This window comes from Oreochromis niloticus, linkage group LG15 (assembly GCF_001858045.2).
Source record: "Oreochromis niloticus isolate F11D_XX linkage group LG15, O_niloticus_UMD_NMBU, whole genome shotgun sequence".
Lineage (NCBI taxonomy): Eukaryota > Metazoa > Chordata > Actinopteri > Cichliformes > Cichlidae > Oreochromis > Oreochromis niloticus.
Genome location: NC_031980.2, coordinates 1,842,874 through 1,863,526, shown reverse-complemented (window position 1 = coordinate 1,863,526; position 20,653 = coordinate 1,842,874). Strand labels below are relative to the sequence as shown.

The 20,653-nt window shown below is 42.0% G+C and overlaps 1 long non-coding RNA gene across 2 annotated transcripts; it reads left to right on the top strand.

The window, feature by feature from the left end:
• Positions 1 to 34: 34 nt before the first annotated feature.
• Positions 35 to 20,336, top strand: LOC102082109 (uncharacterized). 2 transcript variants are annotated; one of them, XR_003214081.1, is made up of 6 exons: positions 35 to 109; positions 6,271 to 6,464; positions 15,423 to 15,575; positions 18,731 to 19,056; positions 19,203 to 19,281; positions 19,485 to 20,336. It is a non-coding gene; the product is annotated as an uncharacterized LOC102082109 (long non-coding RNA). The 2 variants fall into 2 exon arrangements; XR_003214080.1 differs by lacking the exons at positions 35 to 109; positions 6,271 to 6,464 and adding an exon at positions 14,343 to 14,370.
• Positions 20,337 to 20,653: the final 317 nt, after the last annotated feature.

The following is a 20,653-nucleotide window of genomic DNA, read 5'->3' as shown; positions in this document are numbered from 1 at the left end:
TGTCATGAAGACGCCACGGCGGTGAGTGCCGGACCGGGGTCATCGCTGCCGTTCTCTTCACTTTGACTGATGTATTTGATTAACTGGCATTACCTTCAGACTTTCTCAGGTCAGTGGTAAACCTCGGAGGGGTGGGGTCGAACAAACAAAAGTTCTGGCTTTCATCTCTTGTCCCAATATTGTGATGGAAAGCTTAAAGGCTCGCTTTGAACAAGCGCGTGTGAAGCGGAGCAAAAACAGATCCAAACCACCTGGTGATTTTCAGGATATTAACAGCTTGGCAAACACAATGTCTAATTCAATTGTTTCTGAGTCAGTGTGAAGTGCAAGAAGGAAAAGGAAAACAAGAGAAAAGCACTTGAATGGTGGAGGAGGACGCAGTCACCTCGCGTCCAGCCTGCTGGAGGAAAGAACTTCACGAGTATTTTGTTTTCATCTAAAGCAGAACACTGTCATAGTCACTTGGTAGACGTGTGTGCATGTGCGTGCATTCTTCAGCTAGGATTTCAATGTGTGTGTGCGTGACGACGTGCTTGTTACAAGGCACTCTCATTTACATATAGAGCACCGGGCCCTCAGGAGCTAAGTGGACTTTAACAGTGAGATAGCTTTGCTATTTATTGCTTTTCATGCTGCAGTGAATACCTGAGAGCCGCAACTTCTCAAACGTGGCAGTGAAATCCATACACAAATGACCAACAGCCATCACTGTTCTCCAGTAAGTGCCTCTGCACTCTGAAAAAGAAAGCAAGGAAGCTGTTAGACATACAGTTCACCAATATCTATAAGCTGCTTCCCCGCTACTGCCCGAGCCACGGGATGAGTCACTCTATGCGAAGACATGTGGAAACAGCAAACAGCAAAGTTTGCCCTCCAAACTTTTTCACTCAGACTTAATATAAATTTGAAAATCTGACAATCTGAGTTGATTTTTATTCCCACAAACCATTGATAAAGCAGCCCACCCACACAATAAACTAACGTCAAATTGTCAGCCTGTCAACAAAAAAAAAGTCAGTTTGCATTTTGAGAGAATGATGATGCAATCCATCAACGTCAGGCTAATCTGAATTGGAAATTATATTACAAACCCCCAGAATAAACTTGTGTTTTTGTCCAGTCCAGTCAGCACCATGGAAGATTTATAGCTATGTCATTATTCTCAACATAATCTTAGTTCTGCTGTGTGATTTACCGGTGATTTATAGTCATTCCATTTACTTGTAAACCATGGCAGGGACTGGCAGAAAAGGACAGCCTAATATGCTAACAGCCGCTGTTCTGCTGATATGAAAATACAGCTGGGCGAGGAAGCTTTGAGCTACGCAAGGATGTCATCTTTCTCTGCAGCTGCAGCCCTGTCATCAGCCCCCAGCCTGGCAACCCTGATTGCATCAAAACATTGAAATCGTTGCTTAGAAAATGAAGTGTTCTCAAGTGGGAGCGGGCATTTTATAACTAAGACCACCTAGATGACATGAGGTTGTCTGATTTGTTAAGTCACAGGATGCCAAGAGAGGGTCAGAGCTAAGAACAGTGATCCTAATGTCCATGATGTCTGGGATGGACAGGGGAGCAGCTGAATGGGCCAAGGAGTGACCCAACACACAGTATGGTGACCTCTTGTGGTCAAGAGGTCAAGAGAGGGAGTGTCAGGAATAGAAATATTGTCCTGCTATTAGTTGCTGCTATTTTTATAATCATCATTAACATTTCAGTATTAATAGTGAGGTTGCATTTAGATGCATTCAGATGTTCAAATATATGGTTATAGCCTTTATTACAGGTCCAAAGAAGAACCATTTTAAATGGTTCTGTTGAATCTATAATTTAAATGTTATTAATGCTTTTATGATCTCTGTGTAGAGGGCAGAGACAGGAAAATACTCTCTGTGCTAAAATGAGACAGGAAACGAAACGCGTCTGCAGAGCATGTTTTGCAGAAGTGAAACCGAAAGCAGAAAGAGCCAAAGAGTTAGTATGCATTTATCTTTGATTTAAGCTTTTAGTAGAGGCTTTTGATCAAAACATTAATTCAGTAGAGTACACATATATAGTCTTGGTTCGGACAGACACGTAACCACACGCACACTTAGTTAGAGGAATCACTGATAGGGGAAAGTTCAGTTTAAGGTCAACTAAGGTTCAGAAAAGCAGATGCAAACTCTGCACGCACAGACAGACAAATAGTGAGAGGTCATGACACGTACGCAGTACATAGCATGCACGCGCCCTCGCACGTGTACGCGCAGAGACATACACACACACACTGTTAGGGTGTAGGTGAGAGTTGACTGATGAAGCAGTAGATGCACGATGCGAGAGCTGAGCTGGCTTACGGGAAACCACCGGGGAGAAGATGGAAGCCAGTGTACTTTTAATTGTGCCTTAAGTTGTCAAATAGAACATTTGTGGTTTTGAAGCTGATGTATGTGATGACGCAATGAGGGGGCGTCACTAAATATACTCTGATGCATATAAAACTGTATTTTGATGTTAGGAGGATGAGATTGTGGGGCTGTCTGCTTACAGAGTCCGCTCATTCTCCCACGCGTGTCATTTCATTAAAATCATCGTCTTTACCTTTTGGACCAGTGTGGTTACTTGCATTCCTCCTGTGTTTCCTTCCCTATATTTTTGAACCTTAACAAAAACCATGATGATGCTACTGTCCTAATCACCTCTCTAATGTCATCATTATTCATATAATCAACATCATAATTAGTCAGCCTTCCTTGACACATTTTTAAGACTCTTGAGCTGAGGGCGATAGCATTGTTAGAAGTGCCACAACTAGCATAGCTGGATGTTAGCATTCTACTGGTAGTCGAAACTTTAGAATATTAGCCAAAATAATGAACTAAGGCCATAAACTAAACAGAGCTCACAACAGAAAGCCATCTTCTAGATCTAGATGCTAACCTAGAAGCATCGCTTCTGGTGGCTTTTAGATAAAATGCCACCTGGAAAGTCGGCCCATTATTTTACGCCAGCTTGATCCACAAGCTCCTGGATTTCTCCACTTTTAGTCAAAGCAAGTTTAACTTATTTATCCTCACTCTGTTTTTTCCTCTTTTTCACGTACACATTATACTGTAATTTTCATGGCCTCCATATATTTCTCAGTTGTATTTATACCTATAGTGTCTATGACCTCTTTAGTAGTCCAGAGCTTTGCGCAAAAGGCAAAGAAGTGAAGAGATCATTACTTTCATCACAGCAGATTGATGGAAATGACCCTGGAACCCAGAGTTGTATTGTAAAAAGTCTTGAAGGTCCCTCTTCTTATTAAGGCTGAGCTCTGGAGAAGCATGGTGGCCATTGACTGAGATGGAGTCACTCAACCAAATTAGCCTTTAGCCTTGGAAGAATTCACCCTGTACCTTTGACTAGTTATTGCTTCCTTCTTTACAGATCATACATCTATGCTATTGATTGGCCTTGTTACCCGGGCCTTGCATTTCACAGACAGTAATAGGTTACACAGAAGAATAAAGATGCAGTCGCTGGATATTGATCACGAGGAATCCACACCTCTGGCAAAATTAATGAGACAATGCATATGGATCGATGCTGCCCCCCCTCACCACCACCACCATCCCTTGGCAAAAGCTTCTTTTTTTCCACTTCTTCTTCCTCTGAGCCGGCGCCCGCAATCCAAGGAAAAGTGCTGATTTGAGCTCATCTTTTCCAAAGCATCTCATTAAAGTTCATCATGGAGTTTCAATGGCAAAACAACAAGGAATCTCATTATGGATTGTGCGGGGGTGGCGCAGCTGGGGTGGGGGGCCAGGGGGCGTGGGCACGACTCAATTGTTTAAGTGTAACTGAGACGGCTGGTTTGGTTGTTGTGCTGTAAATGATTGGGCTGCGTTTGTGCGTCAGCAAATATGATTTTCCAACACGGGAGGACGGACTCGGACCGCATCCTGTCCTCGTTCAGAAGAAGTGCATGACGTGTACGAGTTTGTTGTTGTTGAGGACTGCAGAAGATTAATGGACCAATATGTTCACTGTGTATACTGTGGCTATCGCAGCCTTTTAACCCACAGAAACTCATCCCATTTGTTAAAACACGAGCGCAACCCACAAGGATGTTACAGCACACGAAAATCAATTCTCGATTCCCATAATTAGCACGCCTGAGAGACATATTGGAACAATATGAGAGTGTGGTTTTGCCGTGTGTGCCTGAGAGAGTGTGCAGCTCTGTGTGGGGAGATAATTATGACGGGGATTCTTAGAAGCTACAGGGCAGCAAAGTACTCACACATGCAATTACTCACACTCGATGCAGTGCCCTCCTGTGGTGAGACCCGGCGCATGGGTTTCGGGTGTCAAGGATCCCGCTGCCTGTTTTCTCTCTGCGTGCTTACCAACAGAAAGGAATCGTTTCATCACTGTCTACTTTAATCTGACACGGACACACACGCCTACACCGATGCACACACAGAAGCTGAACGTTTTGGTTGTCAAGCCTGCTTTTCCAACCCTTGAGAGCACAGGGTCTCTTAATAGAGAGGTGCGAGAGGGCGAACTTTCCACAGCAGCTAATTAGGCCGTTATAGGAGTAGAAAATAGCATAAAAAAACTGCTTAAAGTTTGTGTCCACGAGCTCAGGCTGAAAGAGATGTTTAGGTTTGGGTTACAGCATAAAAATATAAATATGCTAATTCAGTATTACTTATACTGCTGGAGGTGCTTTCGAAATGTTTTCAGAACCTCCACAGTTTTGCACACAGGCATGCCCACACACACACACACACACACACACACACACACACACACACACACACACACTTAGAACACTCTTCTCGAGTCTAGTCTTAGTGTCCTATCATCCAACAGTGTGAGAAAAAAGAGGCCTAAAATTGGGTTGTATTCTCTTCGCTAGAGCACTCTAGTGATTCAGGTGTGGTCTCCTTTTTCCAATTAGATTCTACAACACACTTCATGCTCGTCTGAGCAGGAGCAACTGCATAGCTAGACCCCAGGTACATGCCCAGGTACGTATGGATCCATTGTGCCCCACTTAAATCTCAAGTTGAGGTTTTAACAAGCTGCTGCATTCGGCAGCGGAGTCGTTCAGATTGATAGAAGGAGGGAAAAGCTTTTCTAATGCACAATGTCAAATCAATGCAGTTTGATCCAACATACAAGCTGATCTTACAGCGCAGCACTCAGTGGATCGACACTCTGCGTATATCAATGTATTATAACACAACCTGACTGTAAGCTGAGCTACTGTCAGCTTAATGTTCAAAGTGAAACTCAAACTTTACGGCAGTGAGTTTTTGGCTCTTACATCATATATTTATGACACTTTATTTTAAGAAGCTGACCCAAGTCAAGAGTTTTAAAATTCATTTGTTATGACATGGAGATGAATGCAAATGTGCATGTGCAAGGTATAAAACTCAAGCCTAAAACACAAGTTCAAAATATATGTTGAAATAGATCCATGCATCCATCCAGGATATCCAGCTGGGTACATCCTGGAGAGGACAGACAACTATTCACATTCACTCCGACCTGGGTGGGAGATTCAAACCTAGGATCAGTGCTAACCACTGTGCCAACATGCTATCATTATGTTGAAACCTACATTTTAATAAAATAGATTTAAGTAGGCCAGGGATGTCTCCTTTTACATCGTGAGCCACATAAACACTGATATCTGTCAGTAGCAGTTTAACGACACATTGATTTACTGCTAGATCTTAACATAAGATAAAGAAACAGTTTCAACAGTTTGTCTCAGTTTTTTTACATGATACATGCTGCTGCAGTAAATAAGAAGAAATCTGTCAGCACGACTTAAACTGTAAGGAATAAAAATAACACAGAAAACATTCTTACAGGAACGTTGTCTAATTATAAAACAGAAACTCTCCTTAATTCATAGAAAAGATCCATTTTTTTCCCTTTTTTTAAAACTGTGGAACCGTTCGATATAAAAAGCAAAAAAACCTAGAAGAAATTGAAAAAATAAGAACTTTTTGTCACAACAGGCCGAAGGCCAGTACTGAAACTGAACCCAAGTGCAGCAACCCAGAGCAGAGGCAGCAAAATGCAAAACACAGAGGAGGCATCAAATGTAACACAACAAATTGGCGAGGGGCGACCTGAGGGTGGAAACGTAGACTAGGGAGGTGAACTGGAGTGTAGCAGGTAATATTTGGCGGTAGCAAGAGAGAGGACAAAGAGGGGTTAGCATGGTTTTGGCCCCAGGTGAAGGTGTGTATAACTGAACTGATGGCTTGCTTGCAGGAGGAATTAGGAGAGCTTTGAGGGGAGCAGAAAGAAGGAGATGACAGACTTTCCAGAGGATCCAACGAGCAATGGTGGCAAGAGGGCAGAGTGGTGTGGCGCTGAGAGCTTTCCAGGCAGTGAAACAAGAGAGACGATGAGTTTAACCAGGAGACTGAGCCATGAGACCAGGAACTGTAGCACAAGACAGCAAGGTAAGTACAACGGTAGAGACAAAAACATGAATCACGAAAGGCCGACTACCAACGTCAGGTAGCTGACGAACTGGTGGTGAGGGAACGTCAACGTGGAGCTTAAATCTCTAAGGCCCGATTGCCTCAAACCAGCTCCGGGTGAGTAGAGCAGGAGAAGTGATGGTGGCCCTGCCCAGGGGTGGATACCAGGAGACTCAGGAACTGGAATTTTCCAGACCCTCACCCGGACTGTGACACTTTAATTTCATTTAAATGTTTATATAATTTCGTATGAATGGCGGAGGTCTTTATCAGTAGAAAAGTTGTCAAACTTGTGAAAATACAGTTGAAAGTGCAAAATTCAGGTTCTTTTTCACAGTTTCCAAAGCCGCCCACTGGGCTGGATGGGAGCTGGCTCCTTATGCTTAACACCCTGATCTAGGCCTATATTATTACCTGTTTAAGTAATTTAATAATATAAGTGATAAGCATGAAAAGTTTATGTTGCACATTTTGATTCACTGAGAAAAAAAGGATTTGATTGGTCAGTTGTGCCCAAGGAAAGATTTGTGCTTTCCATCAGCCTTGAGTAGAAGACTATCATTACAAATGCAAAGCACTGCTGCAAGGCTCTTAAGATGTGAAAGAAATCCCTGCTGCCTACTGCTGGTTGGTTTGTAGGTTTAACAATTGATTCTCAGCTTTTGTCTGCTTGTTTGAAAGCCTTGCATGGTCCGGCTCCAGCCTACACCTGTGAACTCCTAACTGTGCAAGAGCCCGATCACAGCGCAAGATGCTCTAGCAAGACGCGATTAGTCTTTTCAAAATCCTGTCTTGTAAAACGTTTCCAAAGGTGCTGTAAAAATAAAGGCGTTCACTTTATTACACACATCAAACTCCTTGCGCTGAGAAGGTCCCTGCACCAGGAGCAGGCTCTATCTGCTATTAAATCACCACTATTTTTGGAAGACAGCTGAGAGTGAAGAGGCCTCGTAGTATTTCTTTGACTGAAATGGATGTAGGAGTTCATGTGCTCGGTTTCTGTTGCACGAGGTTTGGTGTCTAATCCATTGAGTCCAATGTTAATAATGTCAGGCTCAAGACATTAAGGCATGCTCAGGCCTGAACGATGCAAGGCCACTTTAGTTTTAACCTCGGGTTTTCAATCTTCCAAAGGTACTTCTTTTGAGGGTTGATCTCCATGGTAACTTATGGTGATCACCTAACCTAGTCTGGAGTGGGAAGAGAATAAGCAGAATAAGGAAGAGTGTCGTACTTCCTGGAAGATCTCTCGTTCCATCCCTCTGTTAGAGGATCAAAATGATTTTAAGATCTAAAATATTTCCCCGCAAGGAGACCTGACGTCACAGCTACACTGCACGAAAGTCCATCAGCACAGACAAAATTTGCAGATCTGAGTTTCTGAACATTTCTTTCCACTTTTAGTTCATTTTGCTGTTCTTGAGGAATATCATGGTCTAAGAACAGCAAATAGCAATCGCCACATCATAAAAACCTGTGATAGGTGAGCTGCACCACTCATCTCTTTATTTTGCAAAGCACTGCTGGGAAACCAGTGCTGATATTTATGTGGTTATGACTTTACCATGTGCCAACCATATTGCAAAACTGCTTGAGAAATACAAAGACTGAAAGAGAAATATGCGCACACCAGGGAGGGGATTAACAAAGCATGTGTGAACTCAATCAAAACAATAACAAGGGCAGGAAAGGAACAAAGGGAGGATTAAAATCACACACAGCTACATTAGGAAGCAACTTTCAAAATAAACATGGAAGTAAACTGAAGGAGAGACCAAAAAGTGCGCTCACATGCACAAAAGTAAGACACAGACTGGGGAATCGGGGAGCACAGGAGAAGGGAAGATACTCGGGAAATGGAAAAACACTTAAGCAAGATAAAGATTCCAACAATAAATCATGAGTCAACACAAATCATTAAGTCTGGTCCATGAAAGCAGCAACCAACAGGCCAACTGCACACAAAGCATGCTAAATGGACTGATTCTTATATAGCACTTTTCTGTTCAAGCACTCAGAGCACTCTGCTCAACATGTCTCATTCAGTCTGAGTTTAATATCTTGCCCAAGGATATTCAGCCATACAGACCAGAGCAGAAAGAGCTCAAATCACCAACATTCCCATTAGTTGTAGACCTGCTCTACCTCCTGAGCTACAGCCACCCCACAGGAAGACTAAAGGGGTCCCATGTCCATGTCCAGGACAAGTTCAGAGACGTCCTGGCTCCCCAGGCGTGACCTTCTCAACATTAGGGCTGCTGTGGGTCAGAAGGTACGGCAGGTCGTCAAGATACCAAACCCAGAGTTGCCCCCAGTACATTAATTGGTAGTGTGAGTATTTCAGTGCTTTTATGAATAGGTGAACAGCTGCAGCTTTGAGTGAACAGAGTAGATAAGCACTATATAAGTAGCATTTAGACAGTTGATTTTAATGTGTCCACAGCAACCAACTTCCCATAAAGGAAGAAAACTGACTAGATTTTTGACTCGTTCAGTTCTTTTCAGAAAGGATTCTCTTGAAATTCAAGGTAGGCTTTCATGCATCTTGACACCAAATTTGCCAGGTACCTGGAATGTTCAATAGCGCTGTTTTGTAGAGCAAAATGAAGCACATGCCTCTCCTTGCTCTACAGACACCTTCATTTTCTTCCGTAGCCCCTCTGAAGCCTGTGAAAACCAATCTGTTGCTGCTGGAATGCAATTTAATCCAATGATTTTCATCTGTATAAAGAGAACTGAGAAATAAACCTATTTTTGGTCACCACATAGCATAATTGTGTTATAAGTACTTTGATTGGGGCTATTTTCACTGCAGTTGTTGGGCTAACCCCCTGCCAGCAATGACTGAACTTTCCCTGGTTGTTGTGAGTGTACAATTGCAAATCTCTGAGGGGACTAAGTAGTACCATGTGAATGATGGTGATTGGCTGTTTATTAGATTCAAAGGTGGTATTACTGCCAGTGATATTCAGCCTGGCAAAGAGGCTTTCTGTGGTACGCTCCTCAGGAGAGAAGAAAATAACAATAAAAATACAAGGAATCTCTGTGTGCAGCAGGAAACTCCAAGTAATTAATGAGGAGGTTTATTTTGTTCTGACTAGAGCATCTTTTTCAGAGTAAGCTTTAATTTTTATTTATTTTTTTACCCTCAGGTGTGGGTAATGACTAAGTAGCCTTAATTTGAGCAGTGACAGGAGCAGTTAAGATTGGAGCGGAGACATTAGTATGGAGATAGGACGCCTTAACTCAGAGCAAAAGTGCTAAAGGGAGGAACATAATTTCCTCCACTCGCTAACACATTCATACACACATTTTCCATTTGCTCCTTTGTTTATGTATTGGCTTCCTGATGAAATGTGTTATGTAACACCTTTTTTTAATAGTCTCACCTGAACACAAGTCATTTGCATTTCTCTGTGTTTTGCAGTTTTTTCTCCTCCCCTCAGGTGTTTTATCTCTATGCAAATATACAGATTCAAACTTAGAAGAATAACAAACTAAGACTGCAAAGAAGAAGAAAATCACCATATTAAGCATTGTTTTTCTTTTCACTGTACATTATCTGCTTTTTTAAGCTCATCTCTGGATTCTTAAGAACCAGCTCGCTCACGGCTGTGACAGCAAACGTGAGGTGAAGCTTTCTGAGTGGTGAACCAGTGCACCACATCCTCAGTAATGAGGAATTAAACTGGGTTCCAGCAGCAGTTCCTATCTGCGGTAAAAAATTGGCTGCGTGTTTTATCTTTCTCCCACTTTGACTGTTTTAACGGCTCTCCTTCACGCCGCTGCTTAATGCGAGGAAGAAAAATGGTCACCAACAAGGTCGCGTTATTGATGGTGCTGACATTTGTGGTTACACCTTTCAAGTATGTGGGAATATCAGTTTTCTGTCCACTGAGGCTGCACTCTTTTTCCCCTGGCATACAGTGGAAGCACGCAGCCACCGCGTCGATTCACGCTATCTGTCCAGCTGAGAGCAGAAATCTTAAACCATCATTTACATCCCTCGCCGCGTGCATTTTGAGGCATAAGTGTGAAGAGACGGGGCCGGCTCCATTAATTAGGAGCACGGCACCGTTAAAATGGATCTGCGGGGAAGGATGGTGATACTTGCTCCTTGCAACCTGCCCACTGTCCTCCCACGGTGCCGGTGATTAATGATGTCAGACGTATCAGGGGGGCCCTTATCAGACATGGACGCTCCCACCAAACAAAGCCAGGGTTAGGAGCTCGATGTTTAACTGATGAAGTGGGACTGATGGCAAGGGGGAAGCAGAGAGCTGCTGTGAATGCTAATGACCTACGGCATCGACTGTTAGACGAGCACCGAAGAACATTAACCGTTTGGCTCCCCGGCTTAACGCTCCAACTGTGATGTGTATGATTTTGCTGTGCAGCAGGGATTCTGGGATTTTCCTGGAATGCACAGTGACAGATTGATATTCAGATCATTTACATAAGCAGCACTACAGCAACAATGGAAGAAATAAGCTTCAGTTTTAATTAAAGGCCCGACTGAAGTCCTTTCAGTCCTCAGTCAGCCGGGTTCCTGCTGAAGTGAAGATATGCCGACCATTTGCAGGTGAATCAGATTTCATTTTGTTTAGAAACACATGACTACAGGAGCAGGGCGGTGCTGGTGCCGTCTATGTAGAGTTTACGTGTTCTCCTCGTGTCTGCACCGGTTCTTCTGGGAACTCTAAATTCTGTGATGCCCTTAGATGTCTGCACACTGAGTGGATGTTTGTCCTTCATCCAGGATGTGTTTATCCTGTGATGAGAGGTGTGGGTAACCTGTTGAGCCCCACTCTTGATAAAGATGGGGGATTGTAAGAGTTCCCACTAAGCTCGGGTCATAAGCTTCCGTTTGGTGTCGTCCCCGCCCTTTGTACGCTGGTGACAAGTCCAACTTCTTAGAGGAAGAACTGGCCACATGAAATTGAGCAGTAACTTTATGACTGTGATTAAGACACATTTATTGTTGTTTCCTGAAATCTTTACATTGTGATGGAAGCCTCGAGCAGGGCGGCTGTATCTCGGAAAGGTTGGTGGTTTGATCCCTGACTGCTCCAGTCTGTTTGGGTAAGATCTAAACACAGAGTTCCTGAGCTGTTTATTGGAGTGAGAATGCTAAAGGAAAGCACTTAGCAAAGAAAAAGGTGCCTGGGTGAATGAAGTATTCAGGCAGAGTGGAAAAATGCTATATATGAGTGTGCGGCAGCGAGTTACAGGAAGATGTGACTGAGTCAGAACTGTGACTGCAGCCAGGCACCCGGAGCATCACGGACTGGTTTATGTCCGACAATATTTTCACGGACCGGCCTTTAAGGTGTTGCGGATAAATACAACAAAATAAAACCAGTGCCGGTACCAAAAAAAGAAGATTTATTCATAACACATGGAAACCGAGTTAACGATAAAAACGATTTAAAAATAACGATAAAAACTGATAAAACCCCTGAAAACCATAAATTTCACACCCGAGCCTCAACTCTCGCGGCCCGGCACCAAACGACTCACAGCCGGTACCGGTCCGTGGCCCGGGGGTTGGGCTCCGCTGCTTTACCCTAAAGATGACCGTTTAGCACTTTGTAGAAATGGTACAAAATGTGAAAATGTCTGTAATTCCTAAAGAGTTGAGCTATTCTTCTGTTAAACTGCTTCAATTGAAGGTGAAAGTCTGCACTTCTAACGATCAGATTTTAATTGTTTGACTTTTAATTGTCATTGCTGCAAAAACAGCTGGATCTAACTGAAATGTGGCCTCTTGCTGTGCCATTTTAATTACAGTGTTGCAATAAAAATTAAGGAAATTATCGATTTCTTTTAGTGCCTGTTAATGTTTTTTTAGTATTCTAAAAGCAGAGACATGAATCAGGTATCGGGGCATCAAAGCTGTACTTGTGTATGTGATTGTGGAGGAAATGCATTTAGTTATTCTGCATCACTGGAAAAATGAGTGAGGAGCTGAATGTTGTTTAATGGGACACATTTAAGTAACGATCATATCACGTTTGACCGAGCCACAGCGATCAATAAGACAATCTCCATGTCCAATCAAAGTCTAATCTTTGTCAAGTTATTTAAGTTATCTGCTGATCTGATATCTGCACTGATGTACTTGCTTTCGATTTGATCACCTACGCGGATCGCTCATTTCACGAAGGAACTGTGTGAAGCCTGGCATGGAAATATAATCAGCTCCAGCTAAAAGAGAAGGAGAACAGGGAAGATCGGATCCTCTTGTCTTCCTGACGATCTGCCACTACAAAAGGTGGCTTCTCTCCTCCGTACTCACATTGCTATTCTGATGCAACAAAAATAGAATACTGTACAGGATATAAGACACTTATGTTTTATTAATCTGTGGTGGGCGTCTAATGAAGCGGGAAGCCGCAGCGGTTATGCCAGCGGACGCTCTTGGAACACATCAGACAGAAATTTGCAATTAAAGGTAAAGAAATAAGTACTTTACACGTGGAAGGCTACTTCAGCGGCTACCATCATCATATTTGCCGTTTGAGTTAGAGTAGTGTAATATGCTACAATAAAATCCACTTTACTTCCAGAGATCAAAGAAACCAACACACGAAGATCATTTGAATAAAGTCCTTTGAGAACATCGAGTAAACACCACCTACAGGAACACATTCTTTTCATGTTGGAGAAGAAAGCACAGGATGCGCGCTTGAAAGCTTTACGTGCCACGTAAGAAACATATATAAACAGGGATGCTTAATTTGTTTCTGCACTGCACCTTATTTGCCTGAGGCAAATGTCAAGAATTCATACAAGCCTGCAAATTAATACTTAATGACTGTCATTTATTTGCTATTCTTCTACTATCCTGGGAAATGTGTGGGGATGTTTGACAGAAAGCACAAATCACAGTGTGTAATTTGACCGAGCTCTTATGAGAAACAGGCGCACAAAGTTGATTGCTAGTTGATTGTTTCTGTATAATTGTGACTTGGACAGGGCTGAAATATCTCGACTGCTGTTTGATGAATTCAAATTTTGTAAAGACATTCCGTAGGGAGGCGGGGGTTCAGGTGGTGGAGCGGTTCGATACCCGGCCCCTCCGTTTACCCAAGTGTCCTCAGTCGAGACGCTGCATGCTCTGCCTTCATTGTTGCTCGGGGTGAGTACGTGAATGAGAAACATATTGTAAAGCCGTTTGTAGAGCCTAGTGAAAGCTGGAAGGCTCCACACAAGCGCAGACTGTTTACATTAATCACCTATGGCTGAATATCTACTCTTTGCTTCAGTGATCTCGTGACTCTTTCTCTAGGCTCTGAGAAAGACCAAAGTAGAGGAAAAGCCTATTCTTTATTAATGCAACGATCTATGTTTGCATTTCTATCCTTGCACTACAATCCACAGACGTGTATCCATCTGGCCTAATTAGTAGACCTCAGGTTAACTGTGTGTACCTGTGGTCATGGGTCACTTCCAATAAAATAGCACAAGACTGGAGTAAAATGTATCCATCAAATGAAAGACTTTATTAAAGAGACCACATGTTGACACATGAAAGAATCCCCACCATTCTAAAAGGGAATGGCGTCCTTTTATACTCTACCTGATTCAGGTGAGCATCTGGAATAGACCAAGTCTGGGATCAATAAACCAAATGAAAACATAAACCTCCCCATAAGAAAACATCAACAACAATATAACACATCATAGACATAATTAGATTTCTAACAAGTCCTATAAATAACTCAATAACATATTGACGTCAACCACTTCTATATACATTAAAACACCTTAACCACACTCCCCCTAGCCTGGCACATTGGTTCGCTCCAGGAGCTGATAAGCAGGTGATTGAGCTGCTTTTACTCTTCTGCTCCACATCCTGCAAAAGAAGCAACCAGGAAAGGTGAGTGATGTCACCACTTCTCTTTTTACATATCCAAATAATTTAGGTTACAGACAAATGATTAAATGTGAACAGCTCTGACTCAGGTTCTCTTCCTGACACGGGTCGGATGGCCAGTGTTGCCAACTCCTCAGTAAGGAAAATCACTATTGGCTGTCCTAGAAGTCGCCAAATGACGTCATTTGCATGATTGGTCATGCTTATGTAATTGTAACCTAAGTTGAAGGAGAGAGAAAAAACATCGTGGAAGAGACATAAAGTGAGTAAAAAAAAAAAACCGTCCTAAATGCAGTTAAAATATATTTAGAACTACAAATTATATTCTTTTAAAAACTGATTTTTTAATGTCACAATTCCAACCCACCTCCTTTATCTGGGCTTGGTACTGGCAAAAGTACCAAAAAGTAGCGGCAAAATAGGCACTCTGGTGGAGTTACTTTGTGTTTGTGTGTTTTTAAGTAGTTTTAAACTTTCTGATTCACAAAATGTGGGAGCAGCAGCTCATGCACGATTCATTTGCAGTTTGGACGCTTAGGGGTCAACATCTCCTGCTCTGACAGCAGGAGACTTCTACGTGAGGACGATCCGCCACCTGTGAGTGCTTTGGCACAGGTGAGGTGCCCACGGAAGCATCCGCTGCTTGTTGAGAGTAAGAGTGATACGTGCTTTCACGTAAAAAGTCATCATAAGTCTCCAATAACACCAGCAAAAGTCGCCAGATTTGTTGCTAGTTGCTTTTTAGAAAAAAAGTTGCTAAGAGGGGTCTGAAAACTCGCTAAATATAGCGACACTGGGGTCAAAAATTGTCACCAGAGGTTTACGACTTGTTTTCTCATGTCACGGGTTCAATAGCAGTACCTTGAGTGCACGGCCCCATTGAGAAAGTGTGGTACCTGTGAAGAGACAATAATGTTCTTTCTGATGGTGCTACGAGGAGGTTAAAGTGAAGATTTGTAGTAAAAGTGTAAAGAAGGCTGAGATTTATATACAGACACTACTGGCCTTAGTGGATGGTTCTTCACGAGACTCTCATGTTTTTTTTTTCAATCAAGGACCAAAAACAGGGGAAATCCATCATGACCAGAACGTCAGCAACAGAGGATACCAACAGGAAGAAGAGGAATGAAATGAAACGAGGAAAAAAGCAGTGGATCCAGACCACAGTATCTAAAGGCTGATGATATCCTCCTGCCATCACACACGAGGTGAGACTGCTGGACAGCAAGCTAAAGGCCCCACGGTGCAATCGAGTGCACACCGACGATTATACATGTTTTGTTACATACATGCACTGATACAGAGAAATGCTCCAAAGTCACATCAGTTCCATCAGCTTAAAGATGGTTTTGACAAACAGAATAAACATGACAGAGGTAAGGAAAGCAGCCACGCAGCAGTCTGTCGCTCTGTGTGTGAGAATCCAGACTCAATGCTTCTTCCACTTAAAATATTTGAGCAGCTGTCACAAAAGAAGCACCATCAGGGATTAAAGTCATTCTGAACCTGAAATACCTCCACATCTGTTGGATGAATGGTAATTAAATTCGATATGGAAACGGTCACAACGGTGTGACTTTTAATGCAGCTCTATAATTACAGTCTGAAAATCAGCTTAACCAAATGGCTACACACATAAGATAAGTTGTTAATATTACCTGCTGAACTTCTTCTTAACCTTTTCATCTTGAGGATTTTAACTTTTGCTTAAAATTACCTAAAACTGTTGGTTGGCACAAGTTTCTAATGTAGTTGAGTCATTTCTTAACCGGAAATGAGTCAGTTAGATTTTGGCACCTGTATTTTGGAAAAAGTGGGTCCTAATATTCAGACGGCTCTTTTTCCTAATTACTCATCCAGTTTTGAAAACACTGGACTTGTTGTATGTTTTCTTATCATGGAACTGATTTTTTTTTTTTAGTTTTTTATTTTCTTTCACAATATCCTCTTTATAAGCACTGTGTCTCGTAGAACATGCACCAAATGCAAAGGCAAGATAATTACTTTCTAATATGTTTCATATTCATGTCTTCTCTCTATATACACTTCTGTGATTATTGATGTGTTACATAATGAAGAATGGACCTCATTTATAAACAACTGTGCACAAATGTGTGTGTAAACCGTGCTTACGAACACTTCACACACACGAGTACCTGAACCGTTCCCACCTTACAAACAACTTTTTAAAGTGCCTCAGACGATGCACACAAGCAAATAATGAAGCTCTGGCTTTCTTACAAATTTAAAAGCATATTTTTGAATTGAATACTAATACTACTACCATCACTATTATTGTTTCCCTGAAGAGAGGAAGTGTGTAGCTGGTTCAGTTTGGTTTTCTGTTTATCTGTCTGTTAGAAGTGTAGCAACCACAGTTTCAAGATATTGTGCTCAAATTTTGTGTGTTGGTAGAAACTGACCAACCAACATGAATATCGGGTCACACCAGGCTCTGATGGTATGACCATGTTGACCCTAGCGATGAGAAAAAAAAGCACTGGATGGACCGAATCGAAGAGGATATGAAGGCTGCGAACATCACACTGGAAGACGCTCTGGACAGGAAGAAGTGGAGGAACAGTGGACCTTAGGAAAGAGAGAGAGAGAGATCGGGTCAAACGTGAAAATCAGTAAATACTTTATATAAGCCACAATTTCTTATGGATTGTTTTCAAACTTCACAACAATATAATATGCCTCAGAGGACACAAGTATTTAGGTTGGCTAGGCACTTTGTCTCGACCTTCACTGTTAGCATCCACGGTGAAAATGTGAAGAAACCAGTAATATATTGCATGAAGAGACATGTACACATGCAACAGGCTGATGTCATCACATTGTAATAAAAGAATCCACTTTTTTGTATTGATCTTGCCCTTTGGGGGAGCTGTGCTGTTATTATTTCTCAGACAGGATCATTTAACTGCTCACTTTGTCTCAGGAACATAATTAAAATCCTTCCAGATTCACCAAACTCTGATGTTCTGATTAAACATTTATCTTCAAGGAGGTGTGTTTGATTTTTACAATGTTACAACACAGTCTCATAATTTACATATTTACAACTGCAGTTTACTGTTGGTATTTACTCAACACCGGCAAATTGGAACAAATGTAATATGGAAACAGTTGATTTTGTTGTTTAGAGACACATTTGTGTGAATTTGAATTTAATTGACTGACTGTCTTCTTCTGCACTGAGAGAATTGCGCCTGTGCTTTGTTGTGCTTCATTGCTGCAGTGAGACTAAAGTCGGACCTTCTCCTGCTTTTTCGCCTTAGCAGTGCAGCGTTCTCTCTGCTTCACCTCGAGGTAAACGTCATTGCTTATACGGTGAGGGGAAAAAATTATTTGATCCTCTGCTGAATTTGTAAGTTTGCTGACTCACAAAGAAATGAACAGTCTCTAAATTCTTTTGGTGAATTCATTTTAATGGAGAGAGACAGAATATCAATCAAAAATCCAGAAAGAAAACATTACATAAAAGTTATAAAGTGATTTGCATGTCATTGAGTTTGGCTGCACGCTCATGTGGCTCACAGCCAAACTCAATGACAATCTGCAGGAGTCCAGTTGTAGAGGATCAAAAACTTCTTTCACTCACTGACATCCAAATCAATTTATGACTTTCACGTAATGCGTTTCTTCTTGATTTTCAGTTGATATCCTGTCTCTCACCATTAAAATTAAACTACCAGAGAAATTAGAGACTCTTCATTTGCTTGTAAGTGAGCAAACTTACAAATTCGGCAGGGGCTCAAATAGCCACCCCCCCCCCACTGTATGGTGTAAAAGGGCTGTGGAGGTATGCAGGTAGTGTGCAGACTGCAGGCAGAATGTGGACTGAGACTGATTCACTGATTCAACACATGCACTGTGGAAAAAATTGGGCGCTGCACACATGTCATTAATCTGATGGGGATTTTGTGTGCAGAGGGTAAGAACGTTTCCACAAATATATTAGTGAACGAGGGCCAATATTGTCATATGATGTCACCATAAACAGATAAGAACACATAAGCTAACAGTTTATGATTATAAATATGTATAAATAGCCAATCAGCTATTATGACCCAGTAAAATCCATGAGAAACAGCGTTATTGATAGTTTTTAGCCCAAACTAAACAAAAGCGCAGCTATCATGATTATAGACTGTTGTTTCTTGTTAGGGTATATACTCTGACCACGCACCTGCAGGAACCGGGGCATAGATGTGGATAAACAAGTAATTTGATTGTTTCTGTATCACTGTGGTCTTTATTTCCCCCCACGTTGCTTCCTCTGTCTTTCTCATGCTGTGTGAAACCAAATAGTGTAAATATGTTGCTCGTGGTGCGCTCTCTGTTGATCTCCTTGCAGTGCATCTCGATATTGGCTGCCAGCAGAGAGTCTGTGGGGTGCATGTCAATCCAGTTTTACCCACCGAAGGATCCCTCTTCCCTCGTTTGCCACGAAATTTCCAAAGAATATGAATCATCTTCCACCAAGAGCGGCTCCTTCTTTCCTTTCAGTGTGTTCTCTCCATCGTTCCCATTCATCCTGTGTGCCGGAGAGGTCCGCAAGACTCATTAGCACCCGCCTCTGTGTTTCATGCCGTGTTTCCCCAAAGGCATAACTAGCACCATTAGCCCAGGCAGCAGTGAGATTTCAAACTGCCTGGGCAGACGGATGCCTTCCAAACCAAAGTGAGCGCCTTTCTTTAATTAGCATTTTTCTAACATCAATATATTTTCCTCTGGCCTCCTAGGACCAAAACTCTGCCGAATTAATTATTAACAGCCTTGCTGTCTTCCACTTTCATTTTCTCCCACTTCCTCCTCTTCCTTTTAAGGCAGTCATGGTTTCCAAGATTCTGCCTCCAGTTGGATGTGAATGCGGGGCGGACATTCGGCGACAGCTCCCTCCCTTAGGTATGCTTTAATAGCACACATTTTGTGCATAAAATGATCAATTTGAGTCCAAATCAAGAAGGCAGGCTGCATTAATGTCCATGAACGCTGGAGTGCACCAGGCTTTGGGGCCCACAGGACGCATTTAATTATGTTTACATTTGCCTCTACTCTAATTTATTGTCTACTGTCAGATTTTGGTATTCATTGTGCCATTTTCTAAGCCATGCAGAAAGAGAATCACCTGCTGAAAATGGAGTGACTGCTTTTCAGAATTCCCCCAGGTGAAGAACAAAGAGTAATTCATTTTTTCAATCTGTCACGAAAAGGAAGAAAAAGTGAGACCAGAGACTTTAAAAGGCACGAATTGGACTGGAGGCACAATATGGCTGAGGAGATAAAGCTGAAAAAGAGCGAGATAACCCTTTTGCTTGGCTAGTCTTTGTGACAGAGTGGGAATAACCACAGCACAGGATTGGTAACCAGCATAATTTCAGGTTAAACACAAATACCCTCTCACTCAGTCCAGCGAATATATATATATATATATCTATATATATCTATACACATTCAATAATGACAGAGTGAGCAGTCATCTACCATGTGCTGCAAATGCTATGCTGTAAATAAGATCTAAGAACAGTTCAGCTGTTCAGGGAAAAATATGCAATAATGGTTTTTCATGACTGATTTATAGAATAATGGCTGTGTAAGTAAACAGCCGTTTGCATCTGGCTGCTGCTTCTGGTTGAAAACAAATCTAGTAAATCGATATAAAAAATCTGTTAGTCTGCCTCTGAATATTTTCTCATTTCCAGACTACTTCATGAGTGTATGTGAGTGTACTCTGCACATTAGTGTTTGAAAATTGTTTCCTTAAAAATGTAGGTTCTGTGTTTTGGATAACGTCGCAAACAGGAAGAAATTAGACTTTTTGTTAGTCGACTATTTTCAGATGGATGGGGTCACTGAGATGTCGTCCTTTGCCATGATGGAGTACTATCAGCGAACACCAGCGAGCTTCAACAGACACACGCTCATGTTGTATAATTAGCGCTAAATAGTTAAACTATTAAACTTTGTACCATAGCAAGGATTTTGTTTGTGTGTTTGTTTTTGTCAGATCATCAATGAAAATGCTCCAAGTAAAAACATGGTGGATGGGTCCAGTTTAGTGATTTATGTCAGCACAGCTGGGGCCTAATGCCGAATTCCAGGAATCTCAGACTTGGAAGTCACAGGCTTCAGGCCGACCTCTGTCCACACACTCATGTATCTGGGTAGATGAGCACATAACTTTTCATAGAGGACAAAAGCATATTGCACACATGCTTCTAAATGCGCCACAGTTGGCTAGCCTCAAGTGGCCACTAGAGGAACTGCAGGTTTGGAA